Consider the following 18,410-nt stretch of genomic DNA (forward strand, 5'->3'; position numbering starts at 1 on the left):
GTGCATCTTATACTCCTGTGAACCCAGCATATCAACTTGGGCAGCTGGCCAGAGACAAGGGGACTAACGGTCACCAATCCCTAGACTGAGAGTCCACCACTCAGTACCCATCTGTTGCCAACAGTGGAGTCCTTAATATCTTGGTGATGGCCAGCTAGACCCTAGAAACTGGTGATGCATACCTGCCTATTGGCCAGAGAGCCAAGTACCAAGAGCAGAGAGGGGAAGTAGGGGCAGAGGAGGATGCCCTGGTTTGGTCTCTTCAGCTTACCATGCTAGCCTGCTTAGGCAGTGGCCCTGAGCCATACAAACACAAATTATGTTTGAGGACCTTAGTTTGCCAATGCTTGGCTGGAGTAAGGTAATTGCTAGTTATTGTTTGGAGGGTTTGACGATGTCAGTATTGACATCTTTGTGATTCTCTTTGTCTTTCCCTCATGGTCTCCAGATAGCTGCTTCAGCTCCAAACATGACGTATACATGCAAGTCAGAAGGGAAGAAAAATAAAAAGGACCATGACTATCTCCCCTACCAACAGAAATTTTTCCAGAGCCAAGTCCAGCAGATTTTCTTTAAGTTGCATAGCCAGAACTAGGTCTATGGTTTCATTCTCAGGCAGAGTCCCTCAAGCACTGGGTTTGAATGGTCCTTACTAGGCAGATGTGTATCTCTTTACTAATGATTCCTGCCAGTCCCAGAGAAAACGTCAAATGGTCCAGTTTGGGTTATATGTTCATGCCTATTGCCAAGGGGTTAGGAAACCCTAATCAACCATCCTGGGTCTATTCTTGACTCACAGGACCCATGGGAAGGGGACAATGTGATTGTCAGCACTAGCATGTGAGGGAAGATGAGTTCTCAAAGGAAAAGATGCTGGCAGAAACAGCCACTGCAGAAGAGAGTCATTACATTGCTGCTAAATTGAATTGAAGTATCATGAAGTAGTTATATTCAAGGTTTTCATGGATTTATAAATGCTGCGCTCCTGGCAGTATACAAAATAATTGATAGTATTTGCCTTCAAGAAATTTACAGCCTAGGGTAGACATTGGTTACTTGGCTAAATATGATTCTTTTGGTAACAAATTAAAAAATATTTAACAAAATAAATAGCATGGACAAAGCCATGAGATTCTGAATAACAGAGACTCAGAAGTAAGTCAGTAGTGTGCTTTTGCATAAACAAATGGAAATGGAGAAGATTTAAATGATGTATCTGCAGCTGTACTGAAAACAGCGACAGAAGTGGGGTCAAAAGACAGATTGTTACCTTGGAGCATGGACTAAACCTCTGAGTCCATCCAGCTTGGTGTTTCATGCCCTAAGATGAAAGGTACTCCATCTTGGCAGATATGCAGAGTATCTACAGACTGTGATCATGTTTCACCTTGGCTTGCTCAAAGCATCTGGCTAGACGTGAGGCATTTTGCTGTGCCAGGCAACGCACACATGCTGCCTGCAGCCTGGTTGGGATTTGGCCAATCAAAGAACTATTTCACAACCAGTGATACAGGACATCTTTGATTATTTGAGATATTCTAGGTTTCCTCACTTTCCTTTGCCAAGTGTAGACTAGGACAGAGGATGCAAAAAGTGGAAGTGGTAACACTAAGGAGAAGAGAATGTGTTATGATATGGTGGTGCTGTCAGGTGGGGGTGGTCAGAGAGCTTGCAGTATCAAAGCAAAGAGCAGAAAATCCTCTTAATGTGTGCTAGGCAGTTAAGAGTTGTCTTTATTTGGTAATTACTGAATTAAACCACCATATGGTATGCATCAATTTCTGCTTGTCAGCCACAGTCAAGATCTAGCAGGTCAACCAGGATTGTTGATAGTTTCAAAGTGGCCCACACCCCCCCAAAATGCAGTTGTACTCTCCTTATCAGTGACAGTTATCAGGGCAAGTAACACAAGCACTGATTACTGTAATTTCTTTTGCCATTAAATGATGCATGATGCCAGGGGTGTGAAGCAGAGAAGGAGAGGGAGTAGTTGAAGGGAAAGACACCCAAAGTGAATACAAGGGGGATCTACAGCCTCCAGTCTCACATATCAGTGTGATGCCAGACAAGTTCTCTGGCTTTCTGAATCTGTTTTTTCATCTGTCAAATGATAGAGTGATTTCTTTTTTTTTTTTTTTAAGATTTTATTTATTTATTCATGATAGACATAGAGAGAGAGAGGGGCAGAGACACAGGCAGAGGGAGAAGCAGGCTCCATGCCGGGAGCCCGACATGGGACTTGATTCCAGGTCTCCAGGATCAGGCCCTGGGCTAAAGGCAGGGCTAAACCGCTGAGTCACCCAGGGATTCCCGAGAATGATTTCTAAAGTCTCTTCTAACTCCATTTTTAAAAAAATAATGTTTATATTTAAAATAATTGGGAGACTCAGGTGGCTCAGTCAGTTAAGCGCCCCACTCTTGATTTCAGCTCAGGTCATGATCTCAGGGTCTTGAGAGTTAAGTATTCAACTCTTGATTTTGGCTCAGGTCATGATTTCAGGGTCATGGGATCAAGCCCTATGATGGCTCTGCCCTCAGTGGGGAATCTCCTTGAGGATTCTCTCCCTCTCCTCCTCCCCCCACCTCTTCTCTCTAAAATAAATCAATCTTTAAACAAATTTTTAATAAATATTTTTAAAAATTAAAAATAAAAGCATTCTCAATTAGAACTCTTGGTTATCAATAACAAAGTCACTGGAACTAGGTAAAATTAAAAAGAGACATTTGTTGGAAGCTGTAGTATGCAAGGAATGGCACATTAGTAGATTTCCTTTGACTCAAACAAAACCTGATTCTGATCTTTCATCCCATTGTGCCAGCAGGAATATGCAAGATAGGGCATGTGAGGGTTTAGGGATGAGGATTTGAGAAGCAATATGATACAAAATATTTAATACCCACTACAGCCAAAAAGGTGCATACCAGCTGAACCGTCAGTCTGCATGGAAGCGGTTGGGAGCTGGTGAAATAAGGAGCAAGGGGAAAAGAATGAAACAAAAGTAGCTCTTCTCCTTTCTGGTTCTTTTCAACAAGAATATTGGTACCTTAATAAATTAACACACAAAGATACACAGACTTTTAATGGAACTCAAGGGCAGAGATATAGTCAGCCTATAAGGATGAGTTAAAATCAAGGGTTTGGATAGCATTAAGACTCTAGATCCATCTTTTGCAGGCTCCTCTCTGTAGGAAGGACTCCCTCACTGTGTTTTTCTTTTTCTTTCATTTCTCTAACTGGCTTTGTATAGTTTTTCAGTTTGCATGCTGCCACTGCCAATATCTCCTGAATTTACTTTTTTTTGTTGGTCAAAACACATAGATTAAGAATGAACCAAATCCGAATTCTTTATGAAGGGGACTAACTGGCAAAGTTTGGGTCAGGTGGCTTTTCCTGGCCTATCTAACTAAGTGGCATAGTCATGTTGCAGTGGGGGGCAGAGGGGACCTTGCTGTATACTATTGTGGCTACAATGTAAATGGTAGCACAGAAGTGGTATTGAAAATATTTAACAGTTACTATGGGATAAACATCAACCACTGAGAATGAACATCAGCCATGAAGAACCACTAAAGCTGGATAAGGGCATGCTAGATGGATATCAACCTGGAATGGGGACAGAAGAGAACCAGTTTCTAGAGACTGGGAAATAATCATGAACTGGACAGTCATAAGAGCAGTCTATTAGAGTCTGAGAAAAAAGAGTCAAATCCATTTTAAAAATTAATAGTGTCCCTGGAAACTTTTTAGCAATTAGAGGAATAATGTAAGTGTTATTTTGGTTTCTATTTGATTGTAGGAATAATTCCATAGAATGCTGTATTAAGTGTTGCAAACAATAGAAGAAAAATATAGCACAGGACACTCCCTACCCTCTGTCCCCAGAAGTTTTCACTCTGATTTGAGAAGGAAGATGGGAAATTTATAGAACCAGGCATTTAATTGCATAGTGCACACAGTGTGTGCCCTGGGAGTCAGAAAAAGAAGACATCCTTGTGAGCTAGAGAGGTCAGGGATGCCTTCAGGGAGTAGCTGAGGATGCTTTTTTGGCTCCCTTCAGGAAATTCAGTAGATTAATGAAGGGAGTCACCATCTCAACTTTGAGGAATATACTCAAAAGGTCTGAGAGAGCCTTACAAATCAAAGATGGGAATGCAAAGATGGGAATGGTGCTTAATCTTTAGCAAAGATTAAACAGCCCTCTGAATGGAGTGCTGATACATGCTACATCATAGAGGAACCTTGAAAACATTATGCTAACTGAAAGAAGCCACACATGAAAGCCACATATTAGATGACTCCATTTACATAAAATATCTGGGATAACCAAATCCATGGAAACAGAAGGATAATTTGTGGTTGCCAGAAGCTGGAGGGAACAGGGAATGGGATGTGATAGCTAATAAGTATGGTGTTTCTTTTGAGGATGATAAAAATGTTCTGGAATTAGATAGTGGTGATGGTTGTACAACATTGTGAATACACTAAAAGCTACTTAAATGCACACTTTAAAATGCTGAAATGTATGGTATGTGAATTATATATTTTTTATGTATAAGATTTTTATTTATAAAAAAGGATTTATTTATTTATTTTAGAAAAAGAGAAAGAGAGAGAGCACATGTGGGCAAGTGGGAGGAGGGGAGAGGGAGAGAATCTCCAGCAGACTTCCCACTGAGCACAGCATGGAGCTCAAAACAGGGCTCTTGATCTCATGACCCTGAGATCATGCATGACCTGAGCCAAAACCAAGAGTTAGACACTTAACTAACTGAGCCACCCCAGTGCCCTGTGAATTATATCTTAATAAAAACACAAACAATAATAAAAACAAACAAACAAACAAACAAAAAATCCACCAGCCTTCTGGTTAGAAAGAACTTTTTTATTCTTAGCCCTTTTTGCTTCCCTCTGTATACTTATCCTTCCTATATCTATGCTGTGAATGTCTATCTATTCACTGACAACCACCTAATTTACAATGCCAGACTAGAACCCTTCTTTGGGCTCCCATTGCAGCTGAACATCTTCCCCAAAGATCTCACAGGCACTTCAAACCCAACATAAGGAAAATAAAATTACAGTTCTGGAACTGGCTCTCATTTTCCTCCTGTATTTCCTCCTTTAGTTGATAGCTCCCCTAACCATCCAGTCATTTAATCCATCCACGTGTGGGTCATTCTTTATGTCATTCATTCATTTGCTTATTTATCCTTTCAGTGAATGTTTTTAAAGACCTGTTATGTATCAGGCATGGTGCTGTGTGCTGGGAACAAGATGTACATGGGTTTAACCTTTGCAGAGGACCTGGGAAGACTATTTAATCAAGAATCACAACACAGTGAGATGAGAATACCTGGGAAATATAGGGGTGTGTATCTGTATGCAAGCACACAGCTCCTGGGATCCAACCTCCTACCTCCAATTAACCACCTTTTAAATACTTCTTAAATCTGGTGTTTGCTCTTCATCCACAATACTCTTGTCTTCCTTCAAGCCCTCAGCAGCTCATGCCTCCATAACTGCAACTGCTTCCTAACAGTCTCATTGTCCCAGTTTCTCATGCCTCCAGCCTCACTAGTCTCAATTCCTTCTCTCACATTACCTCCAGAAAGATCTTTCAAAAAGAAAATATCTCATATAATTTCCTTGTTGATAATTGCTTATCTACTGTAGTGACCCAACACACCTGGGGGCCATACCATGCTCCCACCACAACAGGAGCCCATGATAGAAGAGAGATTGATGACATGAAGGGGGTTTGCCCCCCAACCCTGACTCTGGTGGAGAATCATTGTGTAGTTCAAGGTCCTTCCCAGGACATGCATAGCCCTCTATCATGTGACCCCTGCTTCCTTCTCCAGTCTCACTCCTTGACATGGCTCCTCTCATGGAGTACGATGGATTTTCTTTCACCAACTTTCCCAAACCCCGTGGTCTACGCATTGCCAAGCTGAGACTGCCCCCCAAAGCAGAGAAGTTGACAGGCTTAATATAACAATTTATAAATGCTTTGCTAGCAAATGGATAAATGAGGCCACAAGAAATGTCTGAAGATCTTTCAGATCTGTCTCTGCCTCTCTCTCTCTCTCTCTCATGAATAAATAAATAAATCTTTTTTTTTTTAAAGAGGACTGAAGAGAGGAGGAAGAGAGTCCAAAGGGGAGAAATAACCCTCCTGTCCTTACTTACTCCGGGTACAGATCACCTGGCCACTGCGAATGTTGATACTAAGTCTTGGTGCTAGTTAGAGGAACTGGTGAGGTAAAAGGAGCTCCCAAACCCCGTGGTCTACGCATTGCCAAGCTGAGACTGCCCCCCAAAGCAGAGAAGTTGACAGGCTTAATATAACAATTTATAAATGCTTTGCTAGCAAATGGATAAATGAGGCCACAAGAAATGTCTGAAGATCTTTCAGATATTTGACCTTGAGGCCAATTCTTGGGCTCTATCCGCCACTCACTTGATTTGAAGCCCCTGACCCAGTCCAGCAGCAGAAGTGGATGGAGTGACTGACAGCCTCCCCAAGACTAAGAACCAGAAGAGGTGGGATGCTGGGTAGAGCAGGGCATGGGGAGAATGAAACTATTTAAATATACCAAAGAAAGAGGCTAAAGTGGCTCAGCGGTTTAGAGCCTGCCTTCGGCCCAGAGCATGATCCTGGAGTCCCGGGATCGAGTCCCACATCGGGCTTCCTGCATGGAGCCTGCTTCTCCCTCTGCCTGTGTCTCTGCCTCTCTCTCTCTCTCTCTCATGAATAAATAAATAAATCTTTTTTTTTTTTTTTAAAGAGGACTGAAGAGAGGAGGAAGAGAGTCCAAAGGGGAGAAATAACCCTCCTGTCCTTACTTACTCCGGGTACAGATCACCTGGCCACTGCGAATGTTGATACTAAGTCTTGGTGCTAGTTAGAGGAACTGGTGAGGTAAAAGGAGCTGCTCCAGAATATCTCTTCCCCTGAGGATTTTATATGTTCTGGAACATGCCACTGGAACCCAAAGTAAAGGGCTGTTTTTACTTTCTTTAGTATTCCATGTGTGATTGATTAAATGACAGTAAAACTATTAGGTTATGGACTGTACCATCTCTTCCATCCTCACTGAAGGCTATAAGCAGGGGTTGCATGCATATGTGCCCTTGTCATCCCTTGCTAGTGTGGCGCTGTTGTGTGCCTCTCAGCTTGTCCCTGCTGTTCCCTCAGGCCAGAATCTTTCCCTCTCCTCTTGTCTGCTTATTAGACCTCATCCTTCATGACTTACCTTGAGCTTTTCCTGACCCTCCCAACACTAAAAAGCTATTTGACTAAGGGAGCTAGGTGCTCCTCCCCTGTTTTTTCATACAGGGAAAATCATCCGGTATCCCTCTGTTAACCACCTTTGCCACAGTGTTTCATAATTATTTGTATAAATATTTTCTCTGCTAGATGGGAGGATGGGGATTGCATCAAATGTATCTCTTTATCCTTAGGTCTTAGCAGAGTGCTCTTAGCATGGAGGCAAGGCGGTCTTCAATAAATATTTTCTGAATAGATGAAAGAATTAATAACAGACTACTGCATATTGGATAATAGGCACATGTCCCTTTGTCTCCAGACTAAATCTTATTTAGTGTCCTCATAGCATCCAAATAAGGTATTTCCTTCCTGCCCTAAACGATTTGCTGACCCCCTTGTCAAAAATGTAGAGGGATCAGGGCTAATTGGATCTGTCTAAAGAGGAAGAGAGAAGAGAGAGAGAGAGAGACTTAAAGCAGCCAGGCCTCATCTTGTTGCAAAGTTTACTGGACTCAATCTCCATAAAATTGGATCAGCTAGCACCATTCTCTTCCAGCCCTGATTTAATAGAGGGGACAAGAGATGTCAAATGCACCATTAAAGAGGAGCATGGCAGGAAGAGAAACTGTTTACATCCAAAGGAGCCAGTCATGCCTATTAGTGGCTGTTAAGAGATGGGACACATTGCCTTTTGCACTCAGTGTCCCCTCCAAGAACCTTGGGTTCTTGGAATCTAAGCATGCTGATTTTGACCTCCCTGTCACCCGCTTCCCCAGTACCACTGATGATGGAGTGACTCTGACACAGTTTATGATTGCCTTGAGCAAGTTACCTCTTTTAATACCTATTTTAAAAAGAGAATAAGAATACTCATTTGTTGTTATGATTTCAGAAGCACCAACATGTCCCAATTAACTTCATTTCATTTTTGTCCTACGGTAATCTACAACTAATTATATTCCATTAGAATTAAACTTAGGTGCAGAACAATGAACAGCAGCCATTTGTTTATGTTTGTATTTAATTAAGGATATTTTGAAAAATGTTGGAAATTATTTTTAAAAATTTTCTCCTGGAATATCACCATTGAGAAATAACCATTATGAGTGTACAACTTTCTTTTTCTTTTCATTCCTTTTTTTTTCTTGTGGTGCATCTCTCTTTCTTTCTCTCTCTCTTTTAGATTTTATTTTATTTTATTTTAGATTTTATTTTTAAGTAACCTCTACACCCAATGTGGGGCTCAAACTCACAACCCTGAGATCAAGAGTCACATGTTCCACCAACTGAGCCAGCCAGGTGCCCCCATATATGTCTTTATTATAAAGTTGGATCACACTACATAACTTGCTGTTTTACTGAACCACAGAACTGCAGACTGCAAGTTTCTGTATGCCATGCGGTCTGCATGATTTTTGAAGACTGTACAGTATTCCATCTCATGCATGGACCCTAGTCAATTTGGTCAGGACTCAGATATCATATTTTACCCCAGAGACTATTTGCCCTATGTGATTCCTGCTGAAACTTCCCATTGGCATTAACAGGATTCTAAGATTCTGGTCAAAATACACAGGCTGTTAGGTAATTCTTGAAGACTCTCAGGAACGTTTGGGGAGAAAGACCCAATAAAGTTATATCTCTATGCCTAGAGTGGCTTCCAGGTTCATCCCTGGATATCTTCAGGGCTGGAGAGTCATAGTCTAGTGGGAAGAGTAACCAGAGAAATTTAATTTAATTGGGAGGGAGAATAAAGGAGGGGGAGAATTTTACTTTAGGGTTTTTTTTTTTTTAAGATTTTTAAGTAATCTCTATGCCCAACGTGGGGCTTGAACTTATAACCCCAAGATCAAGAGTCATATGCTCTACCTACTGAACCAGAAATATGCTCTAGCTACTGAGCCAGACCCCAAGAATTTTACTTTAGTTTGAACTCTTCAAGATGTCCCCTCCATAGGATGAATTCCTGCAACTCCGTTTACTTCAGTTCAATCCAGTTTGATTTAAAAAACTGGAGTGGTCTATTTCTGTAGCATGTCCTGCTGGGAACCCAGAATTACCCTGGCTCATTCTTTTTCCTTCTCTCTCCAAATAGGAAAACATGCTTCTCCTCAGTTTCTTTTTCTTGTCCTCATTGTCCCCATCCCTGGGGCATGTTCTTTTCTAGTCCATTTCTAGATTATTCTACCATCCTCTAAGGGATCTAGAGTAAATGATCATGGACTCCTGGGCTAACTGGATTCTAAATATGCAGAGCATTCACATTATTCATTCACTTATTGGGTGATTTTTTTTTTCGAGCACATACTATGGGCTAGATTTATGGGTGTGGCAGCAAATGGCATGTCCACAAACCTTGCTGCCTAAGAGCTTACAGTCTAGTGGAGAAGCCAAAAAAAGACATAGGGAATTACAAAATGATGTAATGATGTAAGAGAGGTCAGCTCAATCAAGATGCTTTGTCTCATTAGACTAAAGGTCACTTTTGACCAAACTTAGGACTTTAAGCCTGGCTCAACATTCAGGTCACTGGGCTTATTCAGAGAGGTATATACATGAACTAGAGAAGACTCCAGTTTGTCTACTCTACTCCTGAGGTCTGGGCTTGAGTATAACCCTAGATCTCCTCTATTCTCCCTTATACATATCTTTGGGTATAGCTCTAGATCTCTAGATGGCCAAATGAATGGGCCAGTTCTGGATCCCTAGCTCACCCCTATGCAGTAAAGACAGACTCAGTGAACATGAGCCGGCTTAAACTGGTTAATTGTTGCATTGATTTTTTTTTTCTTTTTAAAATCATTAAAACCCTGAAACCAAGCCAGAAGCAAGCATCAATAATGCAATTGTTAGTCATGTTGTCCAAGATTGCCATTTTCATCCTTCCATGCTCTTTAAAAGAACTGAGAGCCAGGATAAGTCTCTTTTAGATAAACATCAACTAAAAGGCAATGGATGGAACATTCTGCCACAGTAAGGGATTCTGGCCCTACCCCACCACTGTTTAACAGAGGATGGTCTGTGCCTTTGCTCATCAACCTGACTTACATGACAGATAATAGAAAGAAATGAGCTAGAAGGGGTTGTATACTTCCCCCTGCAACACACCAGTGGGAGACATAGCAAAGGCAAAGGTTTTTATACAAGCCTGTTTTCCATCCTGAGTGACTTCTCATGGCTCTTTCTCTAGTCCTAAAGCTGAGAAATGTCCTAATCTCCCTTTAGAACATAGTTGGCTAGAGGGGAGGGCAGGGGATGGGATAACTGGGTAATGGACATTAAGGAGGGCACATGATGTCATGTGCAGTGGGTGTTATATAAGGCTAATGGATCACTGACCTCTACCTCTGAAACCAATAATACATTATAGGTTAATTGAATTTAAATAAAAAAAATTTTAAAAAGAACACAGTTCAGATTGAATTGGAGTTGAGCAGACTAAAAAATGTTTACCCCTCCAAATTTTTGGCTTCAGTTTTTTTTTTTTAAAGATTATACTTACTTATCCATTAGAGACACACAGAGAGGCAGAGATATAGGCAGAGGGAGAAGCAGGCTCCCCAGGAAGAGCCTGTGTGGGACTCAATCCCAGGATCACGCCCTTAGCCAAAGGCAGATGCTCAACCACTGAGCCACCCAGGCATCCCTTGACTTCAGTCCTTGAAGTTCAATTCCTCTGATTTTCCCCTGGGTTAGGGATTGCCCCCATATTCCTCCCTCCCCCTTAATATAATGACTAAGAATCAGGAGCGAAGTGAAGGGAAGAAACATAATTGTTAGGACCTTTCAAGAGGGGAGCAACTGGGTGATTTACTCTGAGTCTTTTCATTCTTCTAAAGAATAAGTAAAGGCCTCATATTTTAATATCCACAGTCTTATTTGCCATTAGATTATTATGATCCAATTATAAACCGTATTTTCTAAATTTAAGTCTTAGAACAAATGTTAAAATTAACACTTATACACATCAAACCTTATTGGAATGTAGGAATTTATATTGTATTATTGATTATATAAAGGGTAACTGGTTGCTCATTTTATCATGCTCCTTGCACTTTCCCATCTGAAGCTCTTCAGCCAGGCACAAGTTGCAACAGAGTGGGAAGTCAAATGCAAGGCGACACAACCTCACACATGCCCAGGAACAATTGCTGCATTTTGTCTCTCTTGTCCATATGTGTTCATTGGTTTGCTCCCTGAATTGTTAATTGATTGTTATCATTAAGAAATATACTAGGGACAGACAGGGATAAACCACTCCAGATGAAATCAAATTAATGAACCCCTACCATTCCACTATTAAATAAGATAATATAGACACACAATACAGGAAAACCATTATTCTTATTTTAATTTTTAACTTGATCCAACCACAGCTCGTTAGAATCCTGTGTGTGAAATTAGTATCATGGTTGTTTCTCCACCTGGCAGTGGGTCTAAATAGAAAAGCTGAGTGTGGGGGCACCTGGGTGGCTCAGTCAGGTAAGCGTTCAACACTTGATCTCAGCTCAGGTCTTGATCTCAGTGTCATGAGTTCAAGCCCTGTGTTGGGCTCCACGCTGGGTGTGGTGCCTGCTGAAGGAAGGAAGGAAGGAAGAAGGAAGAAAGCAAGCAAGCAAGCAAGCAAGCACACAAGCTAAGTATGGATGTCTGTCTGATGATGGAATATTAAGGAATGGATAGGTTTGACTTCAGTGTTAAAAATAGAGATATTCAAGTTTCTCCAAATTACTCCTATGCAGTCCTCTGGAATAAGTATATCTTCTCGTCAAATAGAAATTATTAGAACAAGGATCCTATAAAGAACCATTTACATGAAGCCATTGCTTTTTTATCTACATTTATCAAGCCCTCATTATGTGATAAGTACAATGATGAGTGTTTAATGTATGTTGTTTCACTTAATCCTAGCAATAAATATATGAAGCAGGTACAATTTTTATTTCCGTTTTACAGTACTGAAGTACAGTACCAAAGACTCTAAGTGATGGTAATGGGGCTCAGACTCAATATGGTCTGACTTTCAAGTCCATACTGTTTTTTATTAAAGTATAATTGATGTAAAATATTATATTAATTTCAGGTATTCAACACAATGATTCAATATTTGTATAGTTTGCAAAATTATCACAATAAGTCTAGTTTCCTCTATCACCATATAAAGTTACATGATATTCAATATAATATTACTGACCATAGTCACCATGCTGTTCATTACATCCCCATGACTTACCTATTTTATGATTAGAAGTCTGTACCCCTGGAACCCCTTCTCCCATTTCACCCATTTCCAAACCCATTTCCCCTTTGGCAACCACCAATCTGTTCTCTACACCTATGAGTTTCTGCTCATTTGTTCATTTGTTTTGTTTTTTAGATTCCACTTATATGTGAAATCCTACACTGTCTTTCTCTGCCTGACTTACCTCACTTAGCATAATACCCTCAGGATCCATCCATATTGTCACAAATGGCAAGATTTCACTCTTTGTTATGGCTGAGTAGTATATATAAAACCACATCTTCTTTATACATTCATCCATCAATGGGCACTTCAGTTGTTTCCACATCCTGGTTATTGTGAAAAATGCTGCAATGAACATATAGGAACACATATGTCTTTCCTAATTAGTATTTTCATTTTCTTTGAAGAAATACCCAAAAGTGGAATTGCTGGACCACGGGGCAATTATATTTCTTGTTTTCTCAGGAAATTCCATACTGTTTTCCATACTGACTGCACCAATTTACATTCTTACCAGCAGCACAAGAGCATTCCCTTTTCTCTACATCCTCACCAACATTTCTTACTTCTTATCTTTTTGGTAATAGCCATTCTGACAGGTATGACATGATATCTCATTGTGAATTTGAATTTGCATTTCCCTGATGATTAGTAAATCTTTTCGTGTGCCTGTTTGCCATCTACGTGTCTTCTGTGGAAAAATGCCTATTCAGATCTTCACATTTTAAATCCCATTTTTAAATTGGACAATCTGGGGCTTGGATGTTGTTGTTACTGAGTTGTATGTCGTTTGGATATTAACCCGTTATTGGATATATCATTTGCAAATATCTTCTCCCATTCTGTAGGCTGCTTTTTTATTTTGTTGATGGTTTCCTTTGCCTTGCAGAAGCTTTTTAGTTTGATCTAGTCCCATTGGTTTATTTTGCTTTTGTTGCCATTGCCTTTGAAGTCAGATCCAAAAAACATTGCCAAGAACCATATTAGGGAGCTTACTGCCTATGTTTTCTTTTAGTAGTTTAGTTTCTTTTTGAGTAATTTTTTTGTGTATGGTATAGGATAGTGGTCCACAGTGCAGTGATTCTCCTTTTCTCTGTCAAGATAGTGAAAATACTCATGGCCCTCTGTTTGCCCATAAGATGTAAAAAGAAAATAAAAATAACTAGTGTTTTTAAACAACACTCTCTTGTATGAGTTTTCAGGAGTAGGTCTTTCAGGGTAGACTAGTATAAACCAGAATAGATGTTCCAGCAGATGTTTTAACTATACCATACTTCCATTTCTTCGTGTCACTGTAAGGCTAACAGTTCCTACCCCTTTCCTACTTCACATAAAATGTAAGAAGTTTAGTGATACGATGTCATCGCATGCACTTGGAGCTTCTTAGAAAACAATGCTTTGTAAACACACTGTGAAAGCAATAGAAAAACAGTGTCAGTGTGGTATGTATACAACATAAAATGGACCAAATTATTTTGTTAAGAGTTTGGTACAAAAGTAGCTCCTTAATCTTGCATATTTATTTTTTAATTACACTGTATATTGGCTGCATCTGTGGCTCTCAAGGGCAATCTGAACGGGAAATGCGTCTGATAGAATGTTGATTGGGTTAGCAGTTTAGCATTCTCTTTTAGAGGAAATTCTGTAATATCCCAGATCTTGCCTATTTTCAGCTTTCGGAAAAACCAAAAGTCTAAATTTTGTTGCCAGATGAAAGTATTACATGGAGGGAGGTTGGCTGTGAATTTCTATGTACTAAAAGGCCATCCTTACTATCCTTTATGAAAAATCCAGAAGGCTTTCATTAACTCAAAAATAGTAAGGTCACTTTCGGACTCTTTTTTCCAGAATTACCAAAGATGTCACTTGTACTGCCCAAACTGAAGTGAGCCATCACCTCTGAGTAAAAAAATGGAAGAAGCTAGTGTAAGATCCAAGTAGTTTTAAAAGGCATGAAGGTTGTGGCTGTACTTAACACTACTGAGCTGTACATTTGAAAAATGGTTAAGGTTGCAAATTTTATATTATGTTTATGTTACAATTAAAAGTTTTTTTCAAAAGGTTAAGATGGTAACATTTATGAGCATTTTACCACACTTAAAAGAAAAAGAGGCAAGATGAATGAGGAACCATGTCTTTTATCTAGTGGCTCTGGATGGCAACGCTTGTAAACAGATCCCTCTGCCCACAGATAAAAATGCCTGACACCCATTACACTTCATGCTGCACTTTGACGCCTGCTCCCTAGATAAAGGTTCATAGGAAAGGCACATTTACCATTTTCTTGCTGTGACACTGAGAAAGCCTTAAAGGACTTGTTGGTCTTCTTTTAAGACAAGAGAACCCTTCTATTGCTCCAGGTGGAGGGAGTCTCAGGGGAGAAGAAAAGCTGCAAGTATAATCAGCATGCATCTCACAGACTCATCAGCTCTCACTGATGGCTCACTTCAGTTAGACTGAGCCTGTGGTTGGGCCTTCATATTTGCTGACCTGTAATTTTGTTTTTAGAGTGGCAGAGAGAGGGGAAAAAAAGGACTGTTTATCCCCTGTCAATCAGCTTTGCTGTACATTTATGATCTTTGGATGAAAAATAAATGCCAGTTAATATTGAGCGGTTGCATTTTTGCGAATAGAGAATTCCCTGACATCTTTGAGGTAAAGCAGAGATGGAGAGGGCAAATCTGCCAAGGGCCTACTGTGACATTTCCACCATTATCTATGTGTGTTGGGCCTGTGATTCTGTGGGAAGAGCAGTGGACCTGAAGACCAGGCCCCTTACTCTTTCCTAGTCCTGACTCTGCTTCAAACCTGGTCACTGAACTGCTGGATCTATTAAGTCTTCCATTTATGAAATTCAAATAACTTCTGTTGGAAAACCTATCTTTGCTTCATGTTGTTTTGCTGAAGATAAAGACAATAATGGATTTTAAAATGTTTTGAAAAGTGAAAACACAGTACAAAAGTGAGGTGTTGTTGTTAAGCAGGGTGGTATGATGGCAAATTGCCAGGTATCACCAAACCAGAGTTAGGCCTCAGTGTCTCAGAAAAGTAATAACATAAATCAAATGAATCTCCTGCAGGAGCACTGGCTCAGGCCATGTTCTCAGGATCTGATCGGTTTTTCTTTTTTCCAGATAATGGAGACTGATTTCTAATAGCAAAGCCAATTTGATTTGTTAATTGATGCTCTTACATCTTAGATGTATTGTTATCCTGGTAAAAGGTCCAGAAATTACGGGCAAGGGGGGCAAGTCTGGGTCTACATGTGGAATTTCACCTCCTGCCCTGTTGCCCTGTGGATGTAGGTCACGGATACTGCCGACTGGCTAGGGAGCTGTGGATTGAGCATATAGGGGTATGGACGTGGGTTCCTAGCATGACAGTGCAAGAGGCGTGTTTGTGTGTGCTTAAGTCACAGGAGAGAACTTCACGGGTGTATCTCAGGAGTGTGAAAATGTGTGTCTGCCAGGGCCCTCCTGGGTGTGCTACAACATGATCTCACAGGCAGGATGGCCCTGAAGGTGCAGATGCGGGTGGTGGAGAGGCCAGCATTTGAATCGCTCTTGGGATGGAAGATGAAGTTTCTTGTTGTTGCCCTCACCGTCCTCCAAAAACACCTCCCCAAAAGGCAAAAAAAAAAAAAAAAAAAAGGCAAAAAAAACATCAGAAATGGGCCCCTGGAGTGGGTTCTTCGAACCGACAGGACAGCAGTTAACGCGTCTCTGTGTCTCTCGAGTCCTCTGTACCTCTCGAGTCCCAGCTGAAAGGGGACTGTGCGGCCTGACCCCGGGGGAAGGGACAGGGGTCCTCGACGTGCTCGGGGCGAGGCGGCGTCGCGGGCCGCGGGGGGCGCGCAGGTCTGCTCCCCCCCCCCGCCCCGCCCCGCCCCCGCCCCCGGCCGGGAAGGGGCGGAGCCGGGCGGTCCCCGCCCCCGGGCCGCTCCCCTGAGCTGCGCCCGCCGCAGTCGCCGCCGCCCGCGGGAGGGAAGCTGGGAGCCGGGGACCCGAGCCGGAGTGCGGGCCGGGCCGGGCCGGGCTGGGCTGGGCTCGCTCGCGGGCTCAGCCGCCGCCCCTGCGGTGAGTCGGGGGAGCCGCGCCGGCCGGGCGAGAGGTCGGGACCGTGCGGATGGGGAGCCCGAGGTCGAGTACGGCGGGGCGGGGCGGGGCGGGGGGGGGTGGAGGGGGGCGGGAAGGTCAGCCTCCAGGTTGGGGCGCCCCGACCCCGAGCCCCGACCCCGAGGGCGTCCAGAATCGCGACGAGCAGGAGCCGAGCCCGGGGGCCCGGGGTCAGTGCTCCGGGGTCGGGGAGTCCCAGAGCCCGAGCCCCGGGGCGGAGGCTGCAGCTCAGGATCCAGACGTGCGGGACTCGGGAGCCCGAGCCTGGAGGACCGAGGGGCTCAGGACCGCGACGCGGGAGAGCTTCGCTGCCGGAGCCGGGGCGCCCAGCCGGCGCTCTGGGGGCGCCCTCCGCCGGGCGGAGGGGAGAGCGCGGAGGGGAGGAAGCCCGAGGCGGCCGGGGTGGGAGGGGGGCCCCGGAGAGGCGGAGAGGGTCGGGGCTCCTCGGGGAGAAGGATGGAGGGGGGCTGTCGGGGAAGGGGCGCGGGCAGCGGAGCTGTGCGGGGGCCCAGGGCTAAGTGGTGGGGCACCGGGGCTCGGGGGAAGGGAGCGGCGCGGCGGGGCATCGGAGGTGCCCGGGCGGGGGCGGGGGCGGGGGCGGGGAGGCAGGGCTCGCGGAGCGCCTCGGCCTAGGGGACGCGCCCTCTCGGTGGATTGGGGTCATGGAAGCCTCGAGACGGCGTTCGCTCCGGCGAGCAGGGCCAGGCCACCACCGCCGGGGGGCGGGAGGGACGGGGGGGGGCGCACGTCGCTGACCCGCGCGGGGGCGCCGGGCTTCCCGGGCATCCGTGTGGGCCCTGGAGCGGGACGCACGGGGGCAGATCCGCCGGCCCCGACGGGGCCTTGGCCGCACCTCCGGTTTGGAGCTGGATAGAAGGCGCCTTGCCCAGGGACCCACTGAGCACAGGCTGGGCTTGAAAGTCGTTAAGGAGTGAGATTTCAAATATGCAGAGAAGCTCTACCTGTGTGTGTGCCTTGGGCACAACTCATAATAAAGGTGCATTTAACTCTTAGATCCACTGGTGGCACTTGCTCCCCATTCCCCTATACTCTGGGAGAAGCTGTTTCTGAGTAAAAACTGGAGGAAAATCAGCAAGGCGGGGGGGGGGGGGGCGTGCACGCGCGCGCACACACAGGAACACACACTGCCCACAAATGCACTGCTCCCGAGTAGACATGAGAAATGTTGTACAGTTTTGGAGTGTGTGTGTTGGGGAGGACTTCCTTTACTGAAGTTAGTAGGAAGTTACCTGCATGGAAGGTGGGCTGCCCTTAACTGCACTCTAGCTCTTAAGATGTGTTCACAGTCTGTACCCGCCCCTGAGCTGCTTCACCAAGGTCACCTGGCAGGACACTAGGCTGCTTAGGACCTCAGTGAATGGGGTGTCCAAATGTGTGTCTAAAGATAAACAAATGACCAGTACATTTTGTTTTGTTTTTTTTTCCCCTGTTGTTTGTTTTGGGTCTCTATCTCCCTTCAGTTAGCTAAATAATATTGACATTGTATAATAACTTATCCATATGGTTAGTTTTGTATAGTAATTAGTTTAATTATTTCACGTAACAGCTAATTCAGGATGACGGGGTGGGGTGGGGTGGGTAGGAATCCTATTCAGTTCATTTATCCACAGACGTATCCTGGGCTTTGAGGGGCAGGAGGAAAGAGACGATCCCCACTCCTTTTCTTCTGTGCTATAGATATAGGTTCATATTATGACATATACTAAGATTTAAGCTTCCTGGGAGGACCAAGGACTATTTTGGCAACTAGCTTATGTT

The 18,410-nt window shown here is 43.5% G+C and overlaps 1 protein-coding gene across 5 annotated transcripts in view; it reads left to right on the top strand.

Moving 5' to 3' along the window:
- The window catches only part of PAQR8 (progestin and adipoQ receptor family member 8), an 85,492-nt gene that overhangs the window by 33,676 nt on the left and 33,406 nt on the right, over positions 1 to 18,410 (top strand). Inside the window, exon 1 of one of the 5 annotated variants that reach the window (XM_055329566.1) lies at positions 16,505 to 16,592. The exons of 3 other annotated variants lie outside the window; for them this stretch is intronic. The gene's annotated coding sequence lies outside the window, so the exon portion shown is untranslated. Of the gene's footprint in view, positions 1 to 16,504; positions 16,593 to 16,625; positions 16,656 to 18,410 lie in introns of those variants that run through there. One more of the 5 variants, XM_055329569.1, reaches the window with a different exon arrangement.

The sequence above is a fragment of the Nyctereutes procyonoides genome, unplaced genomic scaffold (assembly GCF_905146905.1).
Source record: "Nyctereutes procyonoides isolate TBG_1078 unplaced genomic scaffold, NYPRO_anot_genome, whole genome shotgun sequence".
Classification (NCBI taxonomy): Eukaryota; Metazoa; Chordata; class Mammalia; order Carnivora; family Canidae; genus Nyctereutes; species Nyctereutes procyonoides.